Source organism: Diadema antillarum, unplaced genomic scaffold (assembly GCF_040938485.1).
Source record: "Diadema antillarum isolate AM-2024a unplaced genomic scaffold, OU_Dant_1.0 scf00000113, whole genome shotgun sequence".
In the NCBI taxonomy this organism is placed as follows: domain Eukaryota; kingdom Metazoa; phylum Echinodermata; class Echinoidea; order Diadematoida; family Diadematidae; genus Diadema; species Diadema antillarum.
Genome location: NW_027271002.1, coordinates 1,477,262 through 1,485,985, shown reverse-complemented (window position 1 = coordinate 1,485,985; position 8,724 = coordinate 1,477,262).

The following is an 8,724-nucleotide window of genomic DNA, read 5'->3' as shown; positions in this document are numbered from 1 at the left end:
TAAAGATCCAGAGGGACAGTTAGCTAGATGGTTAGAAGTAATTACACAGTATCAACTTACCATTGAGCACAGACCTGGGAGATCCCATTCCAATGCAGATGGACTTTCACGGCGACCTTGCAAGCAGTGTAAAAGAGTGCTGTGATATGATGCTAGTTTGCTTATTCCGACAACAGTTGGTCTGACGGAGTGAACTTCTGCGATGATGCAAACAGAGATGATGCCTCGTAGAATCTGATTGGAGGAACGTATAGAAGTAACAGTACAGTAATAAATTAAGTGTTGTGTTACAATTTGTTGGATAGTTGGTGTTACTATTTTGATGGATTATCATTGTATATATAGGAAGATGATAACAGATGTGAGCAGTCATTAGGCAACATGACAGCAAAGCATCAGAATTTTGAGAAGATTCAAGCCATTAACTTCTCATTGATTTCTAATGACGAGATCAGACAGGCACAGTTAGAAGACAGTGATATAAAGCATGTACTGAGGTGGAAAGAGACAAGTGAAAATAGACCTAGCTGGAAGGAAATTTCACATCTTTCTTCTGCAACCAAGACATATTGGGTGCACTGGAACTTATTACAGATACAGGAAGGAGTTCTCATGAGGAAATGGGAATCTGCTGAAGGGAAAGAAGTGACATGGAAAATTGTACTTCCCAAGTCAATGCGTTCTACTATATTACAAGAGTTACACAGTTCCATCACAGCAGGACATCTTGGAGTGAACAAGTTGCTTCATAAAGTACAGAGAAGGTACTACTGGGTTGGCCTTGCTGCTGATGTCAGACTGTGGGTAAAAAGATGTGATGTTTGTGCAAGAACAAAGAATCCCCCTAAGAGGAACAGAGCTCCGTTACAGAAATACAGAGTTGGTGCTCCGTTAGAAAGAGTAGCTATGGATATTCTAGGTCCATTACCAGAAACAGATTGTGGGAATAAGTACATTCTTGTTATTGGTGATTATTTTACCAAGTGGATCGAGTCATTTCCAATACCAGACCAAGAGGCAGAAACAGTTGCTAGAGTACTGGTACAGGAATTCATCTGTCGTTATGGAATTCCAAAAGAAATTCACAGTGATCAAGGCAGAAATTTTGAATCTAAAGTAGTAGCAGAGATGTGTAAGATGTTGGGAATCAAGAAAACCAGAACATGCCCTCTACACCCACAGGGAGACGGCTTCATAGAACGTTTCAATCATACCTTGCTCAGCATACTGAAATCACTGCTTGATCCAGAAGAAGAACAGAGAGACTGGGATGACAAGATTCCATTCGCCATGCTTGCATACAGATCTGCAGTACAGGAGTCTACTGGAGAAAGCCCTGCTCTCATGATGTTAGGAAGGGAGATCACACTGCCAGTTGACTTGATGCTACAGTCTCCAGTACCTGCAAATTCAGAAGAACAAGATTATGTGACAGATGTTAGAGAAAACTTACAAGAAGCACATGAAAGAGCACGAGAGAAATTAGGAATTGCTGCTGACAGACAAGCTAACCAGTATGACAGAAACACAGTATTTCGTAGTTTTGATGTAGGACAGTGGGTGTGGCTCTATGAACCAACAAGAAAGAGAGGAGTGAGCCCAAAACTTACTTTCCATTGGAAGGGGCCATTCATGGTGGTCACTAAACTCTGCGATGTGGTGTATCGTATCCAACAGTCAGTAAAGGGGAAACCCAAGGTCGTTCACATTGACAGACTCAAGCTGTATACAGGCGTGCCGCTAGCCAACTGGTTGAATCACAGTGTGAGACGTAATCCAGACAGGAACAGAAATCCACCTATTAGATACAGAGACAGTGCATAATGTTGGTTAACCTATTACAGTATTCTGATGGAAGGGTGTGTCTCTCTAATTTTGCTTTATTACAGATGATATCCTGCGATCAGCCCAGTTGCTGGGAGCGCTTCACGACAATGGCGGATTACCAGTTTCATCTCAAATTTCGCCATGCCACCCAACTAACACTCAAGTGCCGTGTCTGTGGAAAAGAAGAGGAGACAAGAATGTTGATGCTGAAACACTATGAGGAAAAACACTCTACCCAAACAGAGCAAGTTGAGTATCTCAGTTACAGTAAAGCAACGCCAAAGTTTGTGAGTGAAAAGAAGAAACCAACAACAACACAGGTGAAGCAAACACCAGAGAAAACACAAAAGAAGTCAACAGCACCCGTACAGGCTACACAAAAGAAGAAGTCAACGACACCCGTACAGGCTACGCAAAAGAAGAAAACAGAAACGACACAGATGAAGAAGTCTACAGAGACAGAACTAAAGAAGAAATTGACAGTGACACAAGTCAAAGCAACACAAATGAAACCAACAACACCCAACACACAGAAGAAACCAACACAGAACATCACAGCGACGGTAACAGCGACAGCCACTACAAGTGACACTACACCTAAAGAGAAGAAGAATCAGAAGAGTAATGAACGTAAGGAAGCAGAACTCGAGTTATTCGGGTCAGACAACGACTGGGACTGTGCCAGTACCAGCAGCGCTAGTTCATGCAGCACTTGCAGAACCACTAAAAAGAGGCCATACTATGTTGTTGGGGACACTGGGGATAGCGAAGGTGAAGATGAAGTAATCATAAGGATCAAGAAAATGAAGAGAGGGTTCAGAAGAATAACGAAAATCACAGTGCATGCAAGCTTCTACAAGGAAGTCAATGGAAACATCGAACTTGTTAAGAGAACTGTGGAAACGAGCAGACCTGAGGCACCCGCACTCTCAAATGAGGACTAAGCGTTGCGTGCTAGTGTAAATAAGTTGTCCTCATCAGATGATCAATAGATGCATTTTTTTGATTGGTTGATTGAGTTGTAAATGAAATGTGTAGTATAGGATAATTCCAATAATTTCAAAAGTGTATGTTAATGTACAAAAATCTGGTTCGATTGTGGTGTTCTAGTTCTATGACATTATCTATCTTAAAATCATATTGACTGCCATTTCGGGTAGTAGTGTCAGGATACTAGGAGTATCATAGGAAGAGGTACTGGTGTTGTGTGAATAATTATTTTAATACTGAACACAGGAGTTATTCTGGCAGTTTGTAAAAAGTTGTCTTATTGTGCAAAGTTATGCTGAGGAAATGTAAATTCTTCAGTGAATGAAGTCAGGCTAAATCTGGTGAATGTATACTTTCTGATGATTTTTGAGAAAGTCGAGGAGATAAGGAAGCTGTGGTTAATGATTCAGAGAAATTATACAGATGTACGAAAGTGTATTGCGCTCATGCAGTCGTATTTCCAATGTGTTAGATCTACATGTATATGGACCTGGATGTGTACATATTCTGAATTTTATTTGTTTTAATGAGAAGAGCCAGATTGTTGAGGAAATTTGTGTGTAAAAGAGCCTGTTGAATTATATTGATATGAGAAGAGCCAAATATGTTGAGAAAATCTGTTTGTAAAAGAGCCTGTTGAATTATATTGACATGAGAAGAGCCAGTGTATGATACAGTAGTAAATTAATGTCTGAATGCTGTCGATGGGGACATCGACTTGTGGTGAAGGGGTAGTGTGAAGGAAACCCCCTCAATCTTTGACTAAATTCATTTTTTTTAGATCCCCCCCCCCCCTGATTCATTTCTAAATTCTAAAGCATTAAGAGATAGGTAAGTGCGTTCTGAGTGATCAGTGTACACACACACAAAGTACCACGAAAGGTCAAGGTGACCTTGTTTTCCCTGTAATGTTACTACATAGCCATGTATTGTATATGTACGGTGTGCGAAGACGGTACTTCACCCCATAAAAGTGACCTGATTTTTCTTAATTTCGAGTGACAGAATGCAATCTGTTTTTGAACTGATAGATTATACAGAGGCCCGTTGTTTAAAGATGAGAAAAGAGTACAGTCTTCCACGAGAAGACGAGAATTCATGTGATGTTCATGTGACAGCCATACAGACAATTCCATATGTGGGACTGGTATTTACGCAGTATAACGATCTCGAGTTACGCCAAATGTGAAATCCATATTCATGAGTGTTATAATAAATTGAATGGGTTGAAGTTGTTTCTTACAACAATTATGATTATTAAGCAAGATATTTTCAGGATAAATACTAGTTTTTGTTATTTCAACACCAGATTCCCCATGGTAGATTTGAATCTCCCGCAGTACAAGTACGATGCGTGCGCAATTTGTTCCCCATAAATATTAATTAGTTCGCGGGTGTCGTATTACATAACATTGCACCAATGGTAATTTCGGATCGGCCCGAGGGTATATAAAGGGGTCGCCTGAACGAGAAAATTTGTCTTGTCGAGAGATAAGGCGTTTGGTACAGTTAGAAGAGAAAGAAGAAGAAAACAGACTACAGCCTCTAAACAGATTTAAACAGTTGAATTGTTTTCCCATTTCTCCCTACAGTTAGCGAATCCCCTTTCAACGTGAGTAGAAATGTCCTCATATATTTTGCTGTTAGGATTATTGTCAGTGCATATAATTATACAGATAAAATATAAGATAGCAAGTATTTGATTTTGCAGTCAGAACTATGACAAGAAACTCTGTTAAAGCTTTTATGGAATAATTTGATTGAGTGATGAAGAGATAGAATTTGTGGAATATTTTGTTGTCTATTCTGTGTATTTTGCAAAGTGGATACGTGACAGTACGTAAAATATAGCAAGTCAACAGAAATGATTAAGTCATGAGAAGTCTCGTATTTTGGTACATTTATACATTTATTGGGAATTCTCTCTTCTTTTCTTTTGTAGGGCTTTACACCAAACATTTCATAGATCGCAAATTAAATAGCCATGACGGTTACTTACGTGCTGCGTTCAGCAGTGACGTAGTTGGTACGTTAGGTCAAGCGTACATCCCGTTGCATTATGCAACAAACGAATCAAATATGTTATTGTTGTCTAATTATTAAATGTACACACTGTTGCTTTGTCAACAACTAGAAATGTTAATGAGAATTTGGTGAACACCGTACGTTGCTTATGCCACAAAACAGAGATATGTTATAAACAGATGCAGCAACCAGATATATGTCAATGCTAATAATATGCTATGTGATAGAATTCTAGAGAGGATATTCTCCAGTGTCGGTATAAATTGTAGAAATTCCAGTCATGAGCGATTATATCAGTGACGGATACATTGATGATGATATCTTATAGAAATATGTGAGGTTGTCCGTTGCTACGTGATTGAGGTAGTTGGAGTTAGTTGTTAGTTGTTTTTGTTTTTCATATAGAATTCTAGTTGGTGTTCAGTTATTAAATTTCTCTTGGATGGTAGTAGAAACAATGACAAGAAAATGCTCGTAGAGCTTAGTAGTAAGTTATGTCATGTCTGATGAAGGTCAGTCATTGAGTACCGTATGTCAGGAGTCGTGATATAAAATGGAATAATAATGGTAAGGGTTAGGGGTAACAGTTAGGAATAAGAAGTATTGTCGTTATGTATTTGCTGTTGCTTACTTGACAAGCTCAGACAGTGAGGGCCGAGGCCACAAGTTAGTATACGAACTGTGATTGCCTAGAGGAAAGCTTTTTATGTTGTTAGCCTGAATAATTGTCTATATAGGGGATGAGTTCCTGAGGCTGTATAGATAATTCTGGAGTTGAAGGTGTACCGGTTATTAGCTAGGCTCGCACCGACATAGTGAGTGGGGTCAGAAGCTAGGAGTGGTTATTTGGTTTTATTGCTCGGAGAAGAGGGGGAACGTGGATCTGGAATTTGGTATAAGGCAGAACGTGATGTGTGGGGTTACAATTTTATTAGGTTGGATACTTTATTGGCTGGGACGTGATGGTTTATGTAACATGGGTTACAGAGGATAACGCATAAAGTCAAGCTAGTTACGCCAGATAAGAACCAATGATCCTGGAATCATTGTGGAGCGTAGTTTGTCGGTTTAAGAGCATGAACAATTACATCGACCCAATACAACTCTACGGAGTATAAATGTAGTTTTTATTGATAGGGAAATATCTAGTTATTATTTCAGGTGTGGGGATAAAATGACTGAAAGTATAGGAAGTGTATGGAAGATTTAACTTATAACAGATAGGGTTATAGAGATTATAAGGTATCCTGTAGTTATTATAAGGTGTACGCTGACATGGCTCTCATATTTTTGACATGGCTCTCATATTCTCGACATGGCTCTATCTCAAAATACTATATTGTGTAAAATGAATTCATCATTGATGATTGTTTTAATTGATGGAGGAAGTTGAGATTGCCTCCGGAATTAAAGTTCCGCTGAACTGTTACCCAAATTCTCAGTCAATGATTTATTTCCCTTGTCCGATACACACGTGAATGTGAAGCTGTTGAGTTTGAGTTGTGTTTGTGAAGTGCTTGTAAAGTTAAGTCTAGTTATGATATCGGTGTGTCTACAGTAATGAGGAGTTGTTGGCAGAATGAATGGTGATGTAGAATGGTGCAGATTAGTATGGTACAGGAAATTAGTTGTCGGTTATATACATGCAAAGATACCAAACCACCCTCGTAGACTTCGAGAAAACGACAGTCATCGATTGAACAACTCGTGCTACATCTATATAACAATTCAACATCTACAGTTGATAGTTACCTAATTATGTAGAAATGCTACTAGGAGACCTAGGAAGATGTATGGATGTACAGTGATATAGAGAGTGAGGTCGTGTTTGTCATGTGCGCATTGAATAAAGGTGTATTCCACGTTAGTACACTGTTCTAGATTTTGAGCCTGCGTCAAAGGATAACTTGTATGACGTGAGTGCAGTGTATGATGTAGACTCTATGTGCAGTGCAGTGTCAGTGAGTGATTGACGATAGCTACAAGAACACCAGTATCAGTACGTAAATTCCTTAATTTATAGAGAATGAATTGAGTCCATAGCTTATCATAGTCTGGAAATAATCATTCACAAATAGGCATACAAATATCACAGTCTACTTACCATACTGAGGAAATAACACGATTCTTTGACATTGACAGTCAGTGTTGATCAACACTCCACAGTTCTGCACATACGCGTAGCTAGCTCATTGTGATGTACGAATCAGGTAGTTCGCGCGGTTTGAGATCACGTGATCATGGTGTTGTAGCAGGTACTCAAAACACTCGGTTCGAACGAACATGCTCAGTGACAATGACATTACCATCCTCACGATCAGATAACGGTCAGACTCTCGTTAGTGTAACAGTGTTGTCATAACATTGATAACTGGAGTAGTAGAACACTCCTGAATAAGGTTTGTTAATTCCTCTCAAAGATTAACTGGTGGCAGCAATTTAGTATGATTATAGGTCTCCGACTCCCCATGTCACATTTGTATTAGTGGCAGCCAGAAGGATTAATTTCTTTCTTCCCCCCCCCCCCCCCCCCCCCCCTCTCGCGTGACAATATTTAAATCTTCTGATCTAGCATTGACGGCACCGGGGAACATAAAAATTTACAACTCTTGTTCAATTTTTCCTCAGATTTTGCTGATGCCTGCACTATTGCTGAATTCCCTTTATGCACATAATGTATCTAAGTTTCATATTTAAAGGGATGGTACAGTATTGGTAGAGATGAAAATTGGGCTTTAACTTTTTTTTTTTTTGCGAGATACCAAGAAATTATGAAATATTGCAGAGCATACCATTTTAAGAGGAATTCAAAGTTTATGTTGTAAAAATCGTTTTTGGAATAGCTGAAACATCCAAAAACAAAGTAAAACAAAACGATCGTAATAGCAGTGGATCCCACACTTTAATAAGATGGCTCTATTTTGGATATACATATGTATCTCGGCCATTTCAAAAGCAATTTTCATCAAATAAACATTGAATCCCTCTTGGAATTACACGCTCTTTCATATTGCATAAGAGGTTTCTCATTATCTCACCAAAAAATGATAAAAACCTGAAGTTAAGTCTCAACCAAAACTATAGATCCCTTTAAGCCCAACAGGCTTGCCACACATACTGCAGTCCGCATGGTGTGCTCGGTTTCTCCTGTCGTACCTTTTTTTCGGAGGGTTAATTGAAGTCGGGTGCTATAATGGTTTTTTTTTTATTTGTTTGTTTTGTTTGTTTGTTTTTAGTGGCAATTGGCACTCAAATCATACAAAGGGTTAATGACAGTGGCGGACCCAGAGGGGGCGTACCAGGCGCGCCCCTCTTTATTTGTTGTTAAAGCAAAAGAAAAAAAAAGGGGGAAAAATGAGATCAAACCCGAAAGTAGCACTAGAAATCTTGTTGCCCCCCCCCCTTTTTTTTTAACGGAATTCCTGGATCCGCCCCTGAATGATAATTCAAACACTATACTATAGTTTTATCGGGTATGGCGTCTTACATTTCCGGATTTTCAGCAATTAGATGCGAGTTTACGGTCATTAACCCTTTCATCTGTGCCAATGAGTCAAATTTGTATTATGTTTCACACACATATACTTACGGATAGGAAGTTAATGTGGCTCGCAGAGGGTTAAACAGTTTACTCCCCAACAATATTTCAATTTCAATTCATTTATTTTCATTCTTCTTTTTCCAACAAAACATAACACAACATAACACAAAACATAACACAAAAACACAAGCAGATAAAGATGCAAACAACAATGCAATCTATTACCGGTAAATGGTCGATCCCAAATTTCGATTCATTTTATTTTATCAATCACATTCACAGCAAAAGGAACGTACAAAACTTTATAAGATCCATGCATGTCAATGTCAACAACAATTATA